Genomic DNA, 24,848 nt, shown 5'->3' on the forward strand with positions numbered 1-24,848 from the left:
TGCCCCTCTAGCTCTCACGCTCGCTCCCAATTACCAGAATATTAGTTTCACCTGCACGGTTCACTTCCTCTATATATACTCTGCCCTTTCTCCCCACACTTGTTGGTTATTGTTTAGTTACCCCTTCGCTTTGCCAGCTCTAGTGTTTCACTAGCTTCCCCTGTCTATTCTACTCGCTTGTTTTGTCTATATACGTATATTCTGATTCCCCGGCTTCGACCTTACGCTCCCCTTGACTACGCTTCTGTGGATTTGCCCCTCTGTTATATTCTGATTCCCCAGCTTTGACCTTACGCTCCCCTTGACTACGCTTCTCTGGATTTGCCCCTCTGTACTTTTGCTATTCCTGCCAATAAAGCAGTTTTATCCGACATTGTGACTATCTCTTCTTGTGCGTGTTACAGTCATATGCGAGGAGGCGTGAAATATCATGAATATTGATTGTAATTCACACCTGAGGAGACAATGACCCCTCCCCTGGGCCCATCAATGAGGAATGTGACAGAAAGAGAATGAATACAAGGAGACTTAATGATCAAAAAAAGTTTTAATCTAACTATATATTTTCTTTACATAAAGACTTTACTTAATTTTAGACCTACACTACCGTTTAAAAGAAGTCTCTTCTGCTCACCAAGGCTGCATTTATTTGATCCAAAATACAGTAAAAACAGTGATATTATGAACTATTTTTACAATTTAAAAGAACAGTTTTCTATTTGAATATATTGTAAAATGCAATTTGTGATCAAAGCTGAATTTTCAGTATCATTACTGCAGTAAGTTTTGTGGCTTTCCTCTTCAGTCTTTTCTTAAGAAACTACGTTTCAGTATGAATTCTGAAGCTTCTCTCACCACATCAGTCCAAAACATCACTTGCTTGATTTATGTACCCAGTTTTTAGTCAGACCTCCTTGATAAATCTCTAAATATTGTAATCTGTACACTTGTTGGTAAATTCTTCTTCTGTTGTCATTTTTGGGTGAATATGTCATGATTGCTAAGACTGATTACTGTGGCCTGCCTATGACTGAGCAATTCTCTTGATAATGTCAGCTTTAAGTTGAGTCTTTCTGCCTGTTCATTCACGATAAAACATTTGACAACAGTTTTTACTCAGGCAGTGTTCGACTCAAAGATCTGACAGAAAATGGTTTTACAGATTTCTGTGAAACATTTAAAAAATATAGTTAGTGAATTAAAACTAACATAAGCAAACTGGTGAAATTAAAATATAGGGCAGAGCAGATTGATTTACTTGTAAATTAAATTATGACCCTAAAATTTAAACTTCAATTTTAACCTAACTTAACATTAATAACAATGTCTTGTAATTGTGTACATGATTTTGAGAAGAGCTAGAAGAGCATACATTTATTATAGATGTTACAATTATTATTGCAATTATACCTGTCCTTCCCTACATAAAGGGAAGGACAGGTATTACACATACTGTATAATACAGCCACTGTGGTAATGTGGCTCTGATCCCGTAAGACAAATGTCAGTCTTTATGTAATGTGAGTTTTGAACAGCTAAATATTCTGAGTTAGTTAATATTGCGTCGCTATTGCTCAAGTCCTATGTCAACCTGCACCATGTGCTATAATGACCTATGGTACTTCATCAGATGCTTTGCATTTAAATTATTCAGGTGCAAACGTAAGACACTAAAGCCCAAAATTAGTGCAGTGTACTTTTGGCACAAAAATTGTATTTGTTTTATACAAAGGGTCAGTGAACTGAAACATTATTCAAAAGCTGGGCTAATAATAATATGCCATTCATACAGCTGTCAGTTATCAGCATTGTCTATCAAAAAATGCCCCATGGATTATAATGATCTCATGGCCAGGAACCTCTCAGAAAATTAAGGATTTTACACATACAGCCCTCTGCAGGGAATGTGCATAGCCAATTAAATATTCTACACAGATAACTCCCGATCGATTGCAGAAGAACAGACCTGAGGTAATTTTAAGGTCACAGCCAGCTGCTATTCTTCAAACTGTCAGAACACAAATTGATTTGTGCCTCTTGAAGTTGGGACCTCATAATGAAGATTTGCCCACTATGCCTTTTGGACCTCCAGAAAACAAATAGAACACAGCCATTTTCCTTTCACATTTAAACGTGAACAGTGCAGTTTCTGCACCACTAGCATAACGATACGAAATTGCAAAAATAATTAAACAGGTTTTTAAACAGGTTTCCCAAACACTTTTCCTGTCTTTCATTGGTCAGATTGTCCCACCACCACTGGTTGAGTCAGTGAGGCTATATGGGCTGGTCAGAATGCACAAACAAAGGAAATCAGTCAAATAGCTTACTTAAACATTCGTTGTCTCTACATATAAAGCTGGAAAAACTATGAAAAAACTCCACAATTAATCTTTATACGAATCTGAAACTAATTATAATAACATGCCTAATTTATTCATACATTAATAATTTGTTTCCATCTTTGCTTATGTTCATTTGTTGATATATTTGATGTACATTGTTGGGCATCAGGTACTTAGATATGAGACACAGGCAGGCCTACATACAGTCATAAAGCCTGACTGAGGCCTATACAGTCATAAAGTCAGATAACAACAACCGCACCAAAATCAAACAAAGGGAGTCCAAAATAGACTACAGATCCCAAGAAGCCTTACTCACTTTATACTTCACACTCTATATATGTGTGAAATTCTGAAGGATCGAACTCTCAATTCCTATTGGATGATGTGCACAACAGAACGGGTCCCTATACCATGACATCATGGGGAGTATATAAACCTCGGAGATCTTTCTGGGTGATCCTTACCATCTCCTTTATTTAAAATTGCATGGCTACAAATCTACTGACTTCAGTATAAGAATTATAAACACAGCAGATCTACGATATAATTTTCCTATAGTAGCCTATTTAAACTGCTGACCATGGCTTTTATCAGAAAAGACCACAATAATAGACAAATAATAATAATTTAGAGTTTCAATAATGTTCTTTCGTCATTGTAAAGTGCATTTCACATGAGTTTAGTCGAAGTGTTAACGCTCCGTTCAACGCCAGCATCAAGCGCCGCATTGAGTTGCAGAAAGTGTCACAGAGGGGTGAGTTTACGAGTTTGCCATGTAAAATATAATGCAAAAAAAATGTGTGTGCACAATAAACATTGAAAATATGTATTTTTAAGATACAAAAAAGGTCTTGTTTATGTTTAGGTCTAAATGTTTTCTTGGTGAATTAAAATCATTTCAATAATGGGGTCTCTGATATTCGTATATTCAATAAAAAAAATTAAATGTCTCTTTACAAATTTGGACAGTTTTTAAATATTTCTTGTTGCTTAATACTCTCAAAGACATTATTGGTGAAGCAAAAACGTGTGTGTGAAACACTTTGGTCTAAAGTCACTTCATAGACTTCAATGTATTCTAGTGTGCCACATTGGTTAGTAAACACTGACATAAAGTGCTTATACCTGAGGGTGGCGCCAAAGTGAATACATGAATAACTGTGCTGCTCTACTGAGATGAAAGATGAAGAATTTTAACGAAAACAGTAGTTTATAGTATAATTGAATTTAAATATTTCATAGTGTCATAGCGTAGTTTTTCATTACACATGTTTAGGTTGTGGGCATGGTTGGGAGGGTTACTTTTGTATGTATTCCACTTCAGATTACAGAATACATGCTATAAAATGTAATTTGTAATGTTTTCCATTAGATTACACAAGGTCAGTAACGTTTTCTAAATACTGTGGATTACTTCTTCAGCACTGGTAGATTTTTTCACTTATTTTGACTATAAAAACTCTGCCAGTACAGTAAGACAAAATACACATGAAAAACCTAAATATCTTATGCTGTGTTGTTTCTAATATTAAGATCAATCTAATTGGTCTTTTTTGAAGGATTTTTATATATTTTTACAGGAAAATAATATAAAAATGATTATCAAGAATACGATTTTTGCCCTAATATCAAACGTCTTACTAGAAAGAAAAAAAAAATTAAATGTAAATTTTCTTGATAAAACAAATATGATTGTGTCTGGTAACATGTGCATGTAAAATAGCTAGAAATAGCATTTTAGCTTAGCGTAAAGCTCACAATTTACAGAAGGTTTATTTCTATTTCTTCTGGAAATGGGGCAGTGGTGGCTCAGTGGTTGAGGCTCAGGTTTACTGTCCAGAAGGTTGGGGGTTCAAGTCCCAGCACCACCAAGATGCCACTGTTGGACAATTATTTAAATTGTAACCATAGTGGAATACAGTTACTTAAAATATTTTGTATTTAAAATACATAATCCCATTACATGTATTATGTTAATCCCCAACCCTGGTTGTGGGTCAGATATAGTATTTGTAGTTAGCTTTATATATGTAATGGGTTTGGTAATTTTGTCATGTCTTTTATTTTGAAGTAATGTTTTTTGTAAATCTTGTGTTTTCTGTTCCTTTTCCCCCCTTATTGGTTTCAGGTGTTTTCTGTTTGTTCATCAATCTTAAATAATTTAATTAGTTTGGGATTTGGCTGGTTAACACAATAGAGTGCACATAGAGTTCTGAAGTAAAAATCTAATTAATTTCTTCCTAGACTAATTGTTTTTTAATGCTAACTTATAAACCTTTAAAGAAAGACCTACCATAATCTCAGAGGTTGTTTGTCTATGGTATATACTTCCTTTGAAACCATTTCAAATTTATTGTTTAAAAATCCTGTTTAATAAAGGATTTTTTGTTGAACAACTAGATTGCCCATGGTCCAGCAAAGAAAGCTTCACTAATCAGAGAACCATGGCCATAAAGCCCACGAAATCAGCCCATGATGCACTCTGAATGACGCAAACGAGTTAGTCTCCCTGCCCTCTCAAACTGCTAATATATTTGTGTATATCGGAATATTTCACAATAAACGTAAACTATATTGGGTAACACTTTATAATAATGGTTCATCATTAATAGGTAACTATGCAGGAATTAATGCAGGATTAATGAGTAAGTACTACATTAACACTTTAGTTACTACTATTAACTAATATGGAAACGTCATTAACCAATCAGTAAGTAATAGTGAACTGATGACTGATGTAGTTCACTGTTAAGTAATCAATAATTACTGAATTAGATTTTCCTCATTGAGAACTTTCAACTAACTATTGCTAATTTAAAATAACTATTAATGAATTACTAATCAAAACATTGTGTATTTCTTGGGATATCTCTTCTGTTCATTACAGATTATTAACTTCGGCAGGTTTGATCTAGGAATTACTAATTATTTTAAAGTGAGGGTCATGGTAACACATTATGAATTAATGAATACAAACTTGAATATACACAACTCTTTTTTTCCATAACAGTTTTAAAATAAATTTTATATTCATAGATATTGTAGTTTAATCTTACAAGAAGTGTTTAATTTTATGTGAAGTGCATTTTTTTTCTGAATAAGAATGGATCCAATGAAAGAAAGTATGAGTGTCTGGTCCATCAAGCTTCTAATCCAATCCGGGTTTGCCATATCCAATGCTCGTTCTGAAACTGAGTGTAATTTTGCTCCACCCTCCCGTCGATCCACCTGTATGCGGTAAACTTTGACATACATTCTTTCTGTTCATACCAAACACAGGCAAATGTGGAAACATGTCAAAATAATTTTATAAATGTGGAATCAGCCTCAAGCTTCATTCACTTTAGAATAATGCTCCAGATCATTAGTAATTCCTTAATATTTATGTGGTAACACTTGACTTATTACTTATGGGTTACCAGAATTATTTAAAAAAGACCTTCAGAAATATCAAGCATGCAGAATTTAATACTTTTTTAATGAACAGAAGAGATATACCAAGGAATACACAGGTTGGACACATACATCACAATATTTCTGTATGGTAAGCTGACTATGATCATGGCCAAAACCACCATAGACAATGAGGGGGACATATATTCATAATATTGACCTCCTGATATGTGTTTTTCCATTACATTATTCATCAATCCTGAATATGTGGTTACATCCTTGACTATGATACTCTCCCAGACACCTGTTACATTCATAAATGAATTCCAACAAAGTACCCGTGCATTATCTTGTTCACAATAAAAATTCACATTTTAGTCACATGTTAATGTTTTGATTAGTAACTAAATAGAAGTTATTTACATTTACATTTACATTTACATTTATTCATTTGGCAGACGCTTTTATCCAAAGCGACTTACAAAAGAGGAGGAACATCAGCGAATCATCTTAGGGAGACAGTGGTACAAAAAGTGCCATATTACAAAGTTTCACTATCATCATAATAGTATACAAAACAGATTTAAGTGCAACAAGAAATGTAAATTGTAAGTTATTTTAAATTAGCCATAGTTAGTTAATAGGTCTCAATGAAGCAGATCAAATTCAGTAATTATTGATTATCTAACAGTCATCATTGAAGACTACCTCAGTCATCATTTCACTAGTAATTACTGATTGGTTAATCATGTTTCCATATTAGTTAATAGTATAAACTAAAGTGTTAATGTAGTACTACTCATAAATCCTGCATTAATTCCTGCATAGTTACCTATTAATCAATTATTATAAAGTGTTAGCCTATATTGTTTCCATACTTATGATCAACAACATAAAATCAATAGTTTTATATATTTCTAGTTTTATTTTCGATTTCATCATTCGCAGTGCTTCATGGGATGGTAGTCTGTGCCCTCATTATAGAAGGTAAGTACATATACTTTTACCTTTGTCTTTTTTTTTTGCCTTAAAACAAAGTCTGTGATGTTGTTATTCACTTCGGAGCTGGTTGGTTTTCTTTCATGCATTACACAACAGAAAAGTCTATGGAAAACATAATTGGGAAAAAATACTTCCGGAACCCAGATTGCTGAAAAAGTGGGCAGGCTCTGTCGTGCTCTAGATGGTGCCAAATGTATGTTTCCCCATTGATGGTCATTAAAAAAATGATAGTGTATTGTGACATGTATTGTAATATATCATATATGTTTTACCATTGAAAGATTGTTTTTAAAGTGCTTTTAGAAGTGTGAAATGGACTTCATTCTCATGATGTATTCACTTATGAAATCATGTCTGCAAGTAGATGTATATAATGCCTGACCAGAAGTGTGTGCTACTAATTCTTGTTGTATCTGATCACATACATTACATTTTGATATTTACTTTCTTACTAAATATAAATCCGAACATGAACATGATATTTAAAATTCCCTTTATATAATTACGTATACATGTATATAATGTATATCAAACTCCCTTTTGAAATACAAATTGTGAAAACAATTAACACATGACCAAGTAACCCTTAATTGTGGAATTCCCGAATAAAAGATGAAAAATAGAGATGTGCACATTAATGGTTTGTAACCTGCAACGGTTATTTGGTAATTCATCATGAGTGGGACTCTGGAATAAACAACGTTTATTGCAATGCATAGGTACTTGTAAAACACTACTCAAAATCAAAGGGAATGAAGTTCACAGTGAGCAATGACCCTAAATAGCACAATGCATAGATCTTCAAATGATAAATTCACTCACCGTCAAGCAAAAATAATCAAGCTGTCACTGTCTGTAACAGTATAATTAACAAATGGAAAATACTTTTTTAAGTGTCAAACCTGATTTGTGCTCTGCCCGGTCAAGTTCAGTTTTCAGTGAGGCAGTGAACGCAAGTATTGTCATTTGTGTTGAACTACACTAATATGGTTTATTAGCCTCTTCGGGATGCCTTGATTTTTAAATGGTTTAACATATAACTTTTTGAATTATTGTATGCAGGTCTGCACACCAGAGAAAAAGGGAAAAACAATGGCTTACATTTGATCAAATGCTGAAACATTGCCAGATGAAAAATTATCTGGAATTATGTATATTGTCACATGATGCCTTTTCGCACAACTTCTTCAGAACATTGTATCATTGTGACGCCTATGTTTAAAAAGCTAGATGCACCATGATGACTGCAACGTGTGTTTATAAAAATCAAAGTTCTTTTTAAATTGACAGTGCCTAAAACATGTGGTCCAGTGTAAGACGCTGAAGAAAAAAAAAAAGAAAGTGTGAGATGCAGTGCAATGTTAAAAAAATATATAATTTGAACAGTACATGCACACACAAAAACACATACAAAAAGCCCCTATGTTGCCATTTACTTGAAAAAACTGACCCCAACCTGGCCTGAAACCCAATGGTTAGTCAGGTTGAAGACCTCCATTGCATGTGTAGAATAACCAAAGAGTGATTTTGGTATTTGAATACAAGCACGTTAAACAGTTAACCAAATAACGATAATAACGACAATTTAATCCCTAATGAAAAGACAACTTATTGTTAAAAATATAGCAACAAGTAGGTTTTCTGCTTTCTAGTGTTAAAAAGAATTACTAAGTATTAATTGGTCAAAAGAAAAAAGGAAAGCCAATTAAAAGTGGCCTTCTTAATTTCCCCACAGTTAAGGTGCTGTGGTTAAATTTAAAAGTCTATTTGAAGCTCTAATTGCATTTCTGTAACATCAACACTGTATTACAATGACCAAGCTTTTAACCATCAATCCTACAAGCTGTGGTGAGCCTCTCTATCTCTAAAGATTAGGAAGTCAGAAATATCCATGTCGTAAATTTAACCACAGGATGTTTCATTAGAGATCAGAGAGATTTGGATTTGAAGTCTGCTTGAACATGTGCAGTCCTTGTTAGTTTAGAGTATGGCCTTATAAACACGACAGAGATGAATATCAATTCATCGTGCTTGGGTGCTTGTGTGTGTGTGTCCAATTCATGTTTGAGCTGACCAACCATTATAATAGAGCCTTGAATTATTGAGTGAAGTTTTCAGGAAACCACTTCATATGAAATAATACTCTGCAGTATTCTGAAGACAGCCATTAATAATAATCAGTATTGATCCATGATGTGCTACATTCAATGAACAGTTACAGTATGTGTGTGCAGAGAAAATAAAAGATGCCTAAACAAAGCCAATTTGCATATGACGAAAAATATGGTAACAATTTACAATAAGATTCTGTACACTTCCATTAGTCATTTCATTATGCATTATGAACTAACAATAAAAATTGTTTTTACAGCATTTATTCATGTTGGTTAATGTTAAATATACTATCGTTCATAGTTAGTCCAATACAGGAGAAAAAGAGCTTAAACCAGACTAAGCATGTTTGCTGGTCTTAACTGGTCTCCCAGCCAGGTCAGTTTGGACTGTTGCCTGGTTTTAGAGGGGTTTTAGGCATTTTCAACTGACCATCCAGCTAAGCCATCTTAAACAAGCTAAGACCAGAAAACCAGCATAGGCTGGTTCAAACAATTTTTTTTTTTTTTTTTTAGTTTTTTTAATTAATGTATTTATGTTTTGTTTTTTTTTCCAGCGGGGAGCTCTTGGTAGTTTATAATGGGTTAACCATTGTTAACATTTAAGTTAAAAATGTGTTAGTATTGGGGCTGTCAATCGATTAAAACTTTTAATGATGTGCAGAGATTGCAATTCATTGAATTTATATATTTTAAGTAAGGTAAGTAAAAGATAATTCAGTATATACTAATATAACTATGGAAATAATATACAAGGATAATAATTCAGATAATTAAAATGCATTGCATCATATACACATATTGTGGAGTTGTGCTGACTACCCCCTACTGCCACAAATTTGTACAAATTTAACAGTGTTATCAAGCTTTAATTGCTCCATTCAAATTAATCTATGTAGGGTCAGGAGCATGATCAATTGCATAAATTTTTTAAAGCATTATTTTTCATTTAATTAATAGCACTAAATTCGTGTGTTTAATCGACAGCCCAAATTAGGTTTAATTATTATGTAAAATTACTTAACATTTCATTATATGTAAACATTTACATTAACCAATATAAATATACGCTGTATTGTTCATTGTTAATGTTAACAATTGCATTAACTTATAATTGTAAAATGTTCCCGAAATGTTTCTGAAAAAAGCAGTGGAGCACGGATGAGGAAGCCAGCAGCATTTTAGCACTGAATCACAACAGAAGCTGGTGAAAACGTAACCCTTCTTATTGCCCCGGGTTGTGTAACACAGTGTTGTGAAGACCTCTGAGGAAAGGGCAGATAAAAAGGGCTGCTGACCTGCTTTGTACTCTGGAAAAGCACTAGGACAGCATACGCCACACTAGCATTCTGATGATTTGCATTTGTGGCTCAGCAACAAATGTCACACTTAGAATGGCTAATGTGTTTATGGTTATCTACTGATGTTTGTGCTATTGGGTCCTTTGTGATTTACACACAGAATCAATGACCGGTTGCTGCTCGAGCGTTCAAGTTCAAACAAGCCTGGCATAACAAATTTTGTGCACCAGCCACAGAAACGAGAGAGGCACCGACAATGTGTTCCTTTGAAAGAGAAGCTCAATAAAACACTTCTCTTTGTTTAGGTTTAACCAGTAAAGCTAGCTGGCATTCTTGTTCCTCATAACCCTAAGCCTCTGCTTTAGCTTGTCAGTTTAACTGGCACTCTTTATTCTTTTTCTAGTGTATTTTTTTCTATTGGCTTTTTCTTGCACATTAAGTATAACATTTTTCAAATGTCATCTTTTCACCTTTTTATTTTCTGTTGGTGTAGTGATGTGTGAGGTTTAGGGTGGAGACTGAACTCCTGTTAAATTGTGAATAATTAATAGTTAAATTCCTCTCAGGCAGGGGAGCCCCCGGTATGACATACACCTGGACGAGGGAGGGGACAAGGGGAGGGAAACAGGAATAATTAAATAAGGGGGGTACTTCCTGTAACAGTGTAGTACCCCCCCAAAAAACACGGTAAAATTTAAATGAGAGGGAAAAGGCCAATGCGGAGCGACAGTGAGAGAGAGAGAGAGAGAGAGAGAGAGAGAGATTAAAAAAAAACACTTACTCACCAGTTCTCCGATACGCCGTAGCTTGTTCCTCGGCCACTCCTCCACCCTCTAACGGATGACAGCAACACCTCTTCGGGCGGATCAGAGGCAGACCTCCAGCCCCTGGCGGATGGAACGCCCGGCCGCGTTCTTGGGGAACAGAAGGGGTCTCCCCCCCCCCCGCTCCAGGCGGTCGACAGTGAGCCCCTCCCCGCATGTGGTCGGCGGTCTCAGACCCCGCCACGTTTCAGTGGCTGGTAGGGGACTCCTCCGCCCCTGGCAGCGGCCCTGACCGCTCCGGGCAGTCGGTTAGGAGCCCCTTCTCCCCTCGCGGTCGGCGGCCGTCGTCCGCTTCCAGGCGGACGGGCTCCTCATCCCCCGGCAGATGGCCGCGGCTGTTCCGTTGGGGTGGACGGTAGTGGCAAGAACTCTACTACGGCGTATCCCTCCTCCTTCCAGGGTTTCGGCACGAGTGTAACGTAGTCAGTGGAAAAGAGGAGGCAAGAACCGGCTTGTCAACAATATAAATAATATTTTATTGCTTAACTTAAATAAAAGACACACACATGACGGACATGTCCATAAACTATCTATCTCTCGCACAATCCTCCGCAGTCGGCCTGTATACCTCTTGGAGGCTTGATTAGCCTGATAAAGGACCAGGTGTGTAGAATCACGACCCAGCCTCGCCCTCCGCCCTGCCACAATGTTAATCAGATTTGTCTGTTTCCAGCAAACCCAGGGATAATATAGTACAGCATTCTTGCATGATGTGTTGGCAACCTGTTCTGTGGCAATGTATTATATGAAGATAACACCAAATAAAAATACTGCAGGTTCATAAACGGTACTATTGGGAGGGCAGAGTTTAAGGTGTCTAACATATCTCTGACATTTCTTATGAATAACGGTAAAAATGTCTCACTGTGGAACTTGGACTCAATACAGTTTTAGCTTCTTTTTTCTGAATTACAGAAAAAAAATGTATATCAGGGTTCTTTAACCTTTTCCAGGTCAAGGACTGCTTGCTGGACAAAGAGATTGAGCAGGACAAGTGGTGTAGTCCTTCCAAAATAAAAATGGTTTACTATTGCCTAGTCCCTGTTCGGGTTGGGGTGGGTGTTGTCTGTTAATATAGACTGAACTTTACTGTTACTGTAGACTGTGTAATCTGCGTACAGAGAGAGTAAGAACTGCAAAACTGTACATATCATAAATGGGTCATTACTACTAGTAATTTTGCAGAATGGCATATTGCAGAATGACGTAATTTCCTAACATATATCTTCAATGAAAGGTAATTGTATGGCATAATAGAGTGTGCAACAAATCAAGGGACACAAAAAAAAAAAAACTCCATTATCAGTTTTAAAATTACACATTTACCACAAATGTATACATGTTAATAAGAGAATGTAACACTAAACTCTTAACTGTATGTGGGGAAAAAATAGAAATCCAAAGATTTAGCATTTATTTTTGTCAAATATGCTTGACATGCAGATTTTGGGACATGAGGAAGTGTCACAGTACAATAGAAATTTATTTCAATTATTTAAATGAACATTTTAAGCCAACAGAAGTGTGTGACATTATAAAAAGTCTTTATTCTTTTTAACAAGCCTAACAAAATTGCAATCGGGTGAAATTAAACAATGTAAATACAACACACACTTGTAATGGGGACTTAAATGACACAGAATTATAGGAATGGCCCATATTTACAGGCGTTCCTGGGCGAGATGCTGCTTTACATTGAAAAACAGCTCGGACAGATGCAAAAACACATTCAGTGTGAATGTTCCCTACTAAACTTAAAATGAAAAATGCTTTATAATACAACAACCAGGATGAAGAGAGAAAAGGCTTAACATGAAAACAGTCTTTCTCGTTGACTTCGTGTCATTGTTTTAGCGGTACATACTGCAGTCCCTGGCGGAGGGCTAGAGGCTTGAGACTTGACCTGAGCTTGAATGCCCCCCGCCGGACTGGATTAGTATTGATGGAATAGATAGGAGGAGATGGGGAGGTGGTGGGATGCCGGAAACTTTCAATGCTACGTAGAGGTAAGCAGCTGTATATATTTACTCTTACTCTGGCTGTGTGATTGGTCAGATTAAATTGCCTTGCTCCTCACGAACATTGATAATAAAACACCATTTACTGCAGTAATGCTGTTTTTCTTACCTCTCTCTCTCTCTCTCTCTCTCTCATCCAGAACGAGCTCTGACATATACAATAAATTGTAATGGCATGTCACGAATAGGTGCATTAACTGGTGTTTTAAAATCCCATAGGTGGGAAACAATTAACATGCACTCGAATGCTATATGATTCTGACAAAACATGACAGAAGATATCCACTGTTTGTCACTGATCTGGCGCTGTGGATGTCATTGAGGTGTTGGATGAGAGAAGCAGATATGATGGCGTGTGGGACAATACTGGTAATGAATTTTACTCTATTGATATTTAGTCCGTGTAGGACTCTTGTTTACCAACTAATGACAATCTGCTTTTATTGTGGAAAAAAATGCTAATTGGTGCAAGAAAGTGCAAGAAACTCCAAATCGTATCAGACCAGTATGTGTGTTTAATCTCTGAATACAGACAGAGTGAATTTGATAAAAATCTAACTTTCACTGCTTGTTTTTCTGAATAATAACATGTGAAATGACAAAAATGTAATATCCAGAATGTAGACTCATATGTGCACTACTCTAATGCTGTCATTATTGGTTTCTTTGTAGGCTAAGCTCCAGGTGAGAGCAAATGTTTTTTGTTATTTTATTTTTTTTTTTTATAATTTCCCCCATTTGTATTATTATTTGTTTTTACCCAAATAGAAAGCATATCTTTTTGAAGTTATCTTTTTTCTACACATTTCTTGGTAACGTTTGTGAATAAAACAAAATACACATTCAGGCGGTTTAGGTGGCAGCTCCAGGAAGAGAGCGGGGTCCGGCAGTTTGGGTGGCAGCTCCAGGAAGGGAGCAGGGTCCGTTGTCTGGGGGGTGACCACAGGGTAGGGTCAGGAGGCCTGGGAGGCGGCCACCGGACATTGTCAGCCAATTTATTGTACTTGATTATGGATTGATCTTTACAGCATATAGAGCCGATCTGCAAATGTGACACTTCCAGGAGAGCCAACACAAATATCTTGTGCACATTGAACAATTGAATGGCACTGTTTACGATTAATTTAATCGCAGATTCCAACCTTTTATTTTTTAAAGTTGCTTTTCCACACCATTCAAAAAGATAGATGGCAGTCATGGAATTAGCCCACAAAACATAAATCATATAATTTCTGTGCACAAATAAATACACAATACTAGGAGAAAAGCAACAGTGCTTTTATTTTTATAAAAAAAAAATTTTAACACTTACAGCCCAATTCTATTAAATAATTGTTTAGTTTTACTTTTGAAAAAATGCCAACAAAATTCTCTGTATTAAATAAAATAAATTACCAAACGAAAAAAGCATTAAATACAAAATTAAAAATACCAAACAAAAAAAGCATTAAATAAAAATAAATAAATTATTTTAGACCTATATATGCCTTTTCTTTACAAAAATGTAAATGAGCTTTACCCTGTTATGTAGACGAAAACAGTCTGCTGAATGACATTCTATGCTGAGTTCACTTTCAGAAAACGAGCTTTTGAACATTTTAAAACATTGAAATACTTTAAATCTAACTATCTTTACCTTGGATCACAATTACTGCTTCTTCAGAAAATGTAAATTTGCATTATGAAGCTAAAATACATTTTAAATGATAATCAAGTTCAGTTGGTAGTTAAAAGTTGCTGGAGAAATATGCGGGGCATGATGCAGTTGTGATGGTGATACTTTTGATTAGATGATTGTTCAAAAATTTGAATATCAGGAAAGTATCATATGTAAACCCTGATATAACACGGCATATTTTTTTTTTCTTTAATAGCTGTGCACACCGCACATACACATTGATTGATGGTCCTTATACTGAGACAAAAAGTTTCCTCCACTACTTTTGCCGGCAGGTTGCCAGCTTAAACAGGGCCATGACGATCCACTTTCGGGTTGGAACTGGGGCCAACATGCGATATGCACAACATCAGGAGTCATATCAGAAGGGCAACTGCTCCCTTTTGATTGCAATTCCTCCTCATCTGATTGCTTTTATTTGTTAGTTAAAATGACAGTAAATTGCCTAATTTCAATGAATTGTCTCAATAATCTCCCCATTTTACCCAAACTTCAGAGGAAAAAAATTAGGGACATTTGGGAGGCGAATTAGCGATAACAAAAATTTTGATTGGAAATGGCTTCAGGGCAGATTTATTTTTGCACTAAACCAAAACCTATGCGACAAAGTGTTTTTGTAGGCATGACGTCATCACGCACACCATTTTTATTGATAAAAGGCCATTTGAATGGAAACGGGCAGAAGGCAGCAAATGTCGCAATTTCTTCTTCCGCATTTTCACTTTGTAGATAATAAAACAGCACGAAAGGTGGATGGAAACTAGGCTATTGGCATACAGTTCACAGCAATACATTTCACAAGTGAATTTGTGAATCAGCTCGAGATTTATTATGAGGGCTTGTTTAAGGACCTGTCAATTTACAACTGCGTCAGACATGCTTGTGTAGTGTCTCGGGTGCATTTTAGGTCACTGTGTCAAGTTAAATATAGTTTAATACTTAGAACACATATTGAGATCCCTCAGTACAAATTTGCGCTATATCAAGTGTTTTGAACACAAGAACGTAACGCATGTCTGTGTTGTGCTGTCTGCTGGATGGTTGTTTTCTTCACTGTACAAACTGCACGTTGCCACACAGATGAAATTTCAATTACTGCCCTCTGGAGAAAACAGGTGGTACTACAAGCTTGCATTTCTCATTAGTCTTTCTTATTACGGTCTGGGGGCATTGCGATTAATTGCATAAAAATTTTAATGTGTTTAATCGACAATCCTAATATATATATATATATTTGTCAGGACAAGATAATTAATGAAATGCAGTTTGAAATTCTCAGTCTCTCTCTCCTGTTTCTCTGACAAGCATGAATGAATTATCACCTGCATTATAGGCAGAATAATTATTATGAGGTTTAATTTTTAAGGATGAATTCAAACACAGGTTCGACAAGATTTATAAATGAAAAAAGAAAAAAGGCATGGCATATAATTAAAAATGTCAGAGCTTATTTCACTTGTTAATTATTGCCTGTGAACTATGGGGGGTAATATCAGAAGGAAAGAGAAAATGTGAGCTTGCATCCTTGATTCTGTTTAATCTTGTATTATTCAAGGTGTGTGAGTGGCTAACTTGACAGACTGTAAAATTACATCAGTGCTAAATAATTACTGCAAAATGTTGCTGTTATCGAATTCAAATGGAGAAAAGACGATAATGCAGCTCGCTTGAAAGAGCATGCACATGCTCACACACAGGCATACCCATGCACTGTTGTACACCTGCACAGCATACTTAATATGCAATGGCCCTAAGATACAGTACTCTTTGAATATAGTACTAGGAATTGATAGACTCCTTTAGAACATGCAGTCTGTGCTACATGCAATGCAAACAGGAGAGAGTTAGATGTGAAATGGCTTCAACTTCTTTCAGTGAATCATAAAACCTCCTCTTAAGGTTAAAATGGGTACATTATTTCAATTATATTGGTGATTAGAGGTTCAACAAGGGGTTAAATTTTCTCAATTGTTTGGTACCATGTAGCTAGGGTGAGTGAAGTGGACTGACATTTACATTAACATAACCAAAAAAGTCCACTGTTAGACACGGCACCATTGTTCTGGACTGCAGGATTTCACAGCAAACTTTTGATTAATACTTGGAAAAGAATGGCTAAGGTATGACTTCAGTATGCACACAGTGTCTGTGTCACTTACAACAGCGTGAGTTTGGAGTTCAAGACAAAAATGTAGAAAAACAAAACAAAAATCCTTTTCCTTTTTGTCTCGCACATCTAAGAAAAGATTAAAAATCTGCAAAGACACTGCAGATTAATGTTATCGCTGAACTCATGGCTGGAGTGACTCACTGCAGTTGCTCTGATGTCTTAATAGTTTGGTATGGACCGTCAGGTGAACCTCTGACTGAAATCTTTAGAGGGCATGAGTGAAATCTTAAAATATTTCATCCTATCCTAGCTTAATATGCAGAGACACCTACAAGTAAGCCATTTGTAGGATGAATTCCCTGAAAAGTGTTTACACTGTGTCCCTTTTATCCTATCAAAACATTGTTCTATTAGTTTGAGCATCCTAACTAACCCGACATAGTAGCATTGGTTAAAACAATGGTATGTATTTTATGTTTTATGTATTTATGATGGTTTTGTGTTGTACTTTCTTTTAATAGTCTAATTTGTTAAATCTATCTCAACAGTTTGCCACCACTTACTATGCATGCACTGAAATCTTTGTAAACAATAGGATTGGTCTATACCATTCAATGTCAAAACCAACTGACATCGCCAGCTTTCGCATTCTTTCCTTATATTTTCACTACGGCTGTCGATTTATTGTGTTGATTCAGTGTGATAGCATGTTAAAAATATTAACACAAATAATCATGCCAACAAACCTTAATAAGTAATATTTCTACCATCAGGGCTATTTTTTTCATGTTTGAGGTATATTTTAGTGCCTAAAAGAGTTGAATGTGTAGAGTAAGATTTGTGTTAGTGTAACTCAAACTGCACACATAAAAATAAATTACAGGTACATGTGCACAGACCAATTTGTAAAAGTTTAAATAGTAAGTATAGCAAGTAGCAAGCATAAGAATACAAATATTAGCAATACTTTAAAGTGTTGAATGTTTAAGCTGTCTGTTACATTATTTAACCAATCAGGTCAGAGTAAACTGGTAAATGAAAATCTAATTTGATTAATTACTAGAAGCATGTGGACCCACCTTCTACCTTGGGCTTGCAAAACTCTTGCAAAAGTGAGAGCACAACAAAAGGAAAGATGGAACAATGTATATCAGATTATTTCTGGAAAATAATTTCGGCACAAAACTATTTGCAATAGTTTATTTTTACACTTACTGACACAGATTGATTCTATGCAGTCAATCCATTTTGCTGTTCATGTAACCCGTTCTTTGATTGAATATTGCTGATAGCAGGTTTGCAGTACCACAAAGACAGTGCCAAAATCGTAAGCACAAAAAAAGGAAGTCAGAAGGACACCAATCAATTTTCCTTTCTCTTATGGTTTTCATAGACAACGGTCTCAAAATTGCTGCCAATAGGCTGAATTCATCATCAGTAGTTACCTTAGATATATCTTACAGTATGTATCATGTATGTTTTATATAACCTGTGATTACTTTTATAACTGTCAAATTAAATAATATAGGCTGATGCACCTTTTAAAATATGTGTAGTGATTTGTAATCACTTATAACTAACAAATCGATGATTATAATCTTTAGTTACCATTCTTAGTAGAATGGTAAGTAAATTATTCAACTTGATAATATACCCCGACAATCAGATTTCTCATAATGTTTAATGTATTATCCATATTGTAAAACCAATGAATTAACCAGTATGATTTATAACCAGGGATTTTCATGTTTTGTTACTTACACATGAAATATTTAGTATGCAAATGCTTGCTTCTTTATGTAGAGAATGTTGATGACAACAAATGTCATGTCTCTTGCACTGTTTTCAAGATATAAAAGTTAATGATTAAACATGTACTATATTGAGCGGGAGGATTGATATACAAAGGATTGTATGTCAACTTTGAAAAGGACAGACCATTCGACCGTGTGACTCTGAAAAGCCATTTCTGATTGGCTCAGGACACCTTTTGGGTGTGGGCAATTTCAGTTCAAAACTTTCCTCCCAAGAAAGAATCTTAGAATTCTGCTCTTGGAACTCCCTCTTGGTCTCCACTCTTCTTCGGCTCTCTTGCCTCTTCAGTTCCTCATCCTCCATGCCAAGTAGAGCTCAGGGAATCTCGGGACCTGAAGTCATCATCCAACTATCCGTGATCAAAACAGAGTCCAAGACATCGATGGTCATTGAACTTTCTTCAAACACCAAAGAACCAAGCAGCACAAAGAACGCAACACAAAGATTTAGCTTCAAAGCTATACCTAAATGTATGTGATATTATTTTCAATAAGCCATGAGAATAATATTACTCCAATAAGTGAATTAATCATAATTCCCTTATTAAAGCTAATTCCTTACAATAGAACTTGTGAGCGGATACGTTGTATTACGATTTTAATGGTGGAGAATATTATTTAGATAAATTATCTAGTTATTTGTCATTTATCTTTCTTATAATGGCTGTCGAATGCGACTAATCCATTATAAAGAAAATTACAGTTTAATTTAATTCCGAGCTCACATACTGTTTCTACATATAATGGTGGAGGTATGCAGGCACTTTAATCCATACCGTGTACATCTACTGAAATTTGCTACAACTATAACAACAAACATTTGCTGTAAGTCATGGCATCCGCTCATGTTATTGCTTCCAGCATTGCATGCCACATTTTTATTATAGCTTTTCCATCAGCAGTGAGGGATTTACATGTGATAAATGTAAGGAATTAGTCAGGCTAACGGAGAAGGTTAATGAGTTAGAGACATGCATCTGAACACTAGTGGAGGTCAGTGAGAAAGAGAAGCAGGTAGATGCTGTTTCGGATGTGGGTAGAACAGCGAGCAACTCACACACTTTGGTTCTGGCTTTAGATCCCCTGCAGCAGGTCATTTGGGTGACGTCTTAGCGGCATACTTGCTCAGCAAAGCGACACCACTCTCCTGTTCCTGTTAGGGTTTCCAATTGATTCTCCCCACTCAGTGATGCACCCACTGAGAATAATGTTTAAAGCACCTTTGTAATGGGAGATTCTTTTGAATGGAACATGGAAATAGAGACTCCATCAACTATTGTTAAATGCATTTTGGGGGCTCGGGCATCTGACAATAGATCAAATTTACAAGTGCTGAAAAATGCTGAATGAAGAATTGAATAAAAAAAAATCATGATGGCACCAACGATGTCCAGCTTTGCCAATCGGAGATCACTAATGATGTCAGACACTGTAATTTGCTCTGGCCCCCTCCCTGCTCATCATGGTGATGAGGTTTATATTAGATTAGTGTCACTGAATTGCTGGATGTCTGATTGATGTCTAGATAATAGCATAGGATTTATAGACAATTGGAAGAGTTCTTTGGGTAGACCTGACCTCCCAAAAGAGATGGACTCATCCTTTCAGAGAAGGTGCCGCTCTCCTCACTATCAGTTTGGCTCATAGTCTTAGTAGTGATAGTATTTGACTAACTGGAGGCCAGGTCAAGAAGCAGACAAACTGTCTGATCCAAACGTCTGCTAGCTGCCTTGAGACTATATCACCCAGATTTTGCTTAGAGACTGTGGCTGTTCCCTGAACTACTAAACACAACCCCCTCACTAAATCATTAAGAAAAAAATGTATTAAGGTAAAACTTGAAAATAACAAAAACAAAATAGAATATAAACATCATATAAAGGTAGGGCTACTAATCATTAGACCTATTTCAACCAAAGCACTAATTGTAAATGAAATTATTACAGATCATAGATTGGATGTGGTCTGTTTGACTAATACCTGGTTTAAACTGGATTTATATATTAGTTTAAATGAATCTATTCCCCCAGGTTATTGTTATGAACATGAGTCACATCTGAAGGGTCAAGGGGGAGGTGTTGCTGTGGATTTAGCTGTAATTGTTGGTGACATCAACATTAACATAGATAATGAAAATGCCACATTGGGATTAGCATTTATTGATATTCTCAACTCTCTTGCAGTCAGACAAAATGTGACAGGACCCAATCATCACCATAATCATATGCTAGATTTCATTCTGTCATAGGAATAAAGCTTCAACAGAACCAGATATTTCATCACGGCACAATAATAATGACTTCATGAATTTCTTTACTAATAAAATTGAAATCATCAGATATAAAATTGGAACTATGCAATTGACTGTCACAGTGTTCTTCAGAAAACAGTCTTGTAATTTTCACCACAAGCAAATTCAATCCTTCACTGTCATAGTTCATGAAGAGCTAACAAAACTTATAGAAACGTCAAAAGCCACAACATGTATGTTAGATCCAATACCAACTACGCTCTTAAAAGAGGTATGCCCTTTAATCCCAGAACCTCTTCTTAATATTATTAACTCCTTGCTATCCTTAGGACATGTCTGAAGAAACTTTAAAATGGCAGTTATTAAACCGCATATTTAGATATATCTTTGAGAATTGGGCAAATATAGACTGATTTCAAATCTCCCAAATCTCCTTAATCTATTGAGTAATAGTATAAATTAACAATTTCAGTCAGGATTTAAGCCCCATCACAGTACAGAGACATTGTATTTATCAGAGTTACAAATTACTTGCTCTTATCATCTGATCGTGGCTGCATTTCTCTTCTAGTGCTTTTAGATCTTAGTGCTGCCTTCGACACCATAGATCATGACATTCTCTTGAATAGGTTTGAGAATTATGTTGGCATTTTCAGACTTGCATTAGCATGGTTTAGTTCCTATTTAGCAGACCGCTACCACTTTGTCTGTTTAAGTATGGAGTGCCACAGGGATCAGTTTTAAGGCCTCTGCTTTTCTCCTTATATATGCTTCCCCAGGGAGATATTATCAGGAATCATGGAATAAGTTTCCACTGTTTTGCCAATGATAACCAACTTTATATTTCTTCAAATTTCTAAATTCTCCAAATTAGCAGTGTATCAATGAAATCAAATATTGGATGGCCAGAAATTTCCATCTACTCAGTTCCAACAAAACAGAGGTACTAATTGTTATGTCAAAAACCTCTAAAACTAATCCACTAAAATATTATTTGACTCTCGATGAATGTACTGTTGTATCATCTTCAACAGCAAAAAACATAGGTGTTACAGTATATTTGATACCAATCAGTCCTTTGAAAATCTAGTTTCCAATGTTTGTAAAACAGCATTTTTCCACCTCAGAAATATTGCTAAGTTACGATACAAATTCTCTGTTGCTGATACTGAAAAACGAATTCATGCATTCATGACCTCAAGACTAGATTATTGTCATGCATTGCTGGGAGGATATACAGCAAGATCAATAAATAAACTTTTTGTTAAACAAATAAAATTTGTTCAAAATGCAGCAGCCAGAGTGCTGAATAGAATAAAGAAATATGATCATATTAGCACCATTTTATCGTTGTTACATTGGCTACCTGTTAAATTTAGTATTCATTTTAAAATTTTGTTAACTATGTACAAAGCTTTGAATGGTCTAGCTCTGCAATACTTAAGTGACCTTCTACCAAGCTATATTCCATCAAGTTCATTACGATAACAACATTCTGGCCTGTTAATAGATCCTAGAATATCAAAATACACAAAATGAGGTAGATCCAAAACAATGGAATAGTCTCCCTAACACTGTTCAGGACACAGTCACACTCACTCAGTTTAAGTCTTGACTTAAGAGTCATTTATTTAGCCAGGCATACACCTAATTTATCCATCAACTCACAATTTGGCTTCTTTAGTTAGGTCTGCCGGAACCAGAAACATTTATCATGATCTTTAACTCTGCAAAGATTTAATGACATCTATGCTAATATTATTAAAAAAAACCCGCAAAAAGTGGAAAACCCGCAAAAAGTCTGTGCCGTGGAAAATCCCCATACAGGTAACACATCTGCTTCATTCAGTCCAACCGAACCACAATGGTCTAATAAGCTAGAATAAAATCGAGAGTTTTGTTGAAAACCCATTGTACATTTTATTAAAAAAATATAAAATTTTCACTTGAAATGGAAGCAAAAGTTGGAAATAAATAAATATATATATATATATATATATATATATATATATATATATATATATATATATATATATATATATATAAAATAAATTTATACAGCATTTATTTACAAATTGGCTCTCAACCATCTCTTTGGCCACCATTTTTTTTCTTCAGCTCAACCGTTGTTGAACCCAGCGCACAGGTTTGTGGGATTTCATAGGAGGCAAAGACACATCTTTGCTGCCTTCAAAAATCGATTAGATGAAGGTATCTCAGTAAACATCATGTGGCAACATTGGATTTGGACGTGCCTTGATCCCTTCCTGCCTTGGTATACATCCTCCGGAGGCAGCTTGTTCCTGGTTTTGGACGCAGTCGATGAAGGCGTGTTACAAAGCGCAACAGTCCGGTTCTGGAAGTAAAAATTCTGAATTGACGAATAGAGAAATTATTATTTGCAATAACTTATAAACCTTTCAACACAGACCTACCTTGATCTCCGAGGTTGTTCATCAAGTGTATATGCTTCTATAATCCATCCATCTGGGTTATTTCAACTTTATTGTTTAAATAGTGTGATTGATAGTGGAATTCCTGGTAAACAACTACATTACCCATGGATACAGCAGAGAACAATTCACCAATCAGAGAACCGTGGCCAATGAAGCCCACAAAATTAGGCTCAGAGCAACCGCTCACTCCCATGACACACTGTGAGTGACGTAATCGAGTCGGTCTCCCTTTACCCTTAAACTACTTATCTAATTGTACATATCAGAATATTTTGCATTAAACTTATAATATATTGATTCTATACTTCTAATCAACAACTTAAAATCAATAGTTTGATATATCCCCATTGCTTTTTATTAAATTACTGTCAGTAGGACCCAAGAGCAGGACCCAAGAGCAGAGGTAACAGTTCAAGTGGATTTATTAATCAAACAGTTCTTTCTTCAAACAACACAAAGTCAAGCCCAGTTAATGATCTCCCTGAACGTGGGCAGAGATGAGGAATCCTCCTCAACAGGAATACTGGTCAAATCATCACAGTCCAAGGCAATCTAGAGGGTAATTACAAAAAGGCTCTAAAAGGCTCCAATTACACATAGACATTAATAATACCTTCATGTTCGACAGTGACAGTAACACAACAATGATCTGACATCAGACATGACACATGAGGGGATTTAAATAAGAGGAACAAACAAGAGGCTAGTGTCGCACGCAGCTGAAGGTTGTAATGATCAGCGGTCAATCAGGGTTCCCATGGAAATGCTGATTCAGCATGACAGCAGCACCTGAATCACATAGGGCAAAATGTAAACACACTTTGAAAAAACAGACAAGGGAACGATGATGCCTCGGTCCCAATGGGAACATCAAACAAAAGAAAAAAAACAAACAACACTGTGGCAGCGGGGGCGTTGTCAAGCGCCCATGCGGGAGAGAAAGCGGTAAGGGCGCTTGCACCTGAGCTAAATTATGTTTAACACCTGTCTCTAATTTCAGTGAGCATGGGGAGAGCGGTTTAAAAGCAGCCACAGAGCCTCCAGGAGGGAGAGAGAGAACCTGACAAGCCGACCCAATGCGCTTGTAGTTATTGTGTATGTGTGTAAGAGAAAACGGCAATTAAAGCCTTACCTACATTCCCAAAGCCCTGTTTCCTGTGTCCTCCTTCTCTCCTTCGAGTCGAGTCTCACAAACACAAACACTTAACAAAGAACAAGAAACATCAATGAAAGCGAGGGAAACCAGGGAGGGAGTTTAAGGAAAGTGGAGGGGTCTGTTGTCCTGGGAAGAGGCCTCAGGGTGGAGGAAATACAGAACAGGGCAGTAGCCGCAGGGCAGGGTTCAGGGGGGAGTGGTTCAGGGGACGGAGCCATGGACAACTCAGACATGGATGCTGATAGCGACAGGGGAACGGCCTCCGTGGCCGCGAGCACTGGCAGCTTCAAACAGGGAATGGCCTCCGTGGCTGTGAGCACAGGCAGTGACGGGGGAACAGTCTCTGTGGCTGTGAGAACTGGCAGTTACAGGGGAACAGCCCTCGT

This window comes from Xyrauchen texanus, chromosome 8 (assembly GCF_025860055.1).
Source record: "Xyrauchen texanus isolate HMW12.3.18 chromosome 8, RBS_HiC_50CHRs, whole genome shotgun sequence".
Classification (NCBI taxonomy): domain Eukaryota; kingdom Metazoa; phylum Chordata; class Actinopteri; order Cypriniformes; family Catostomidae; genus Xyrauchen; species Xyrauchen texanus.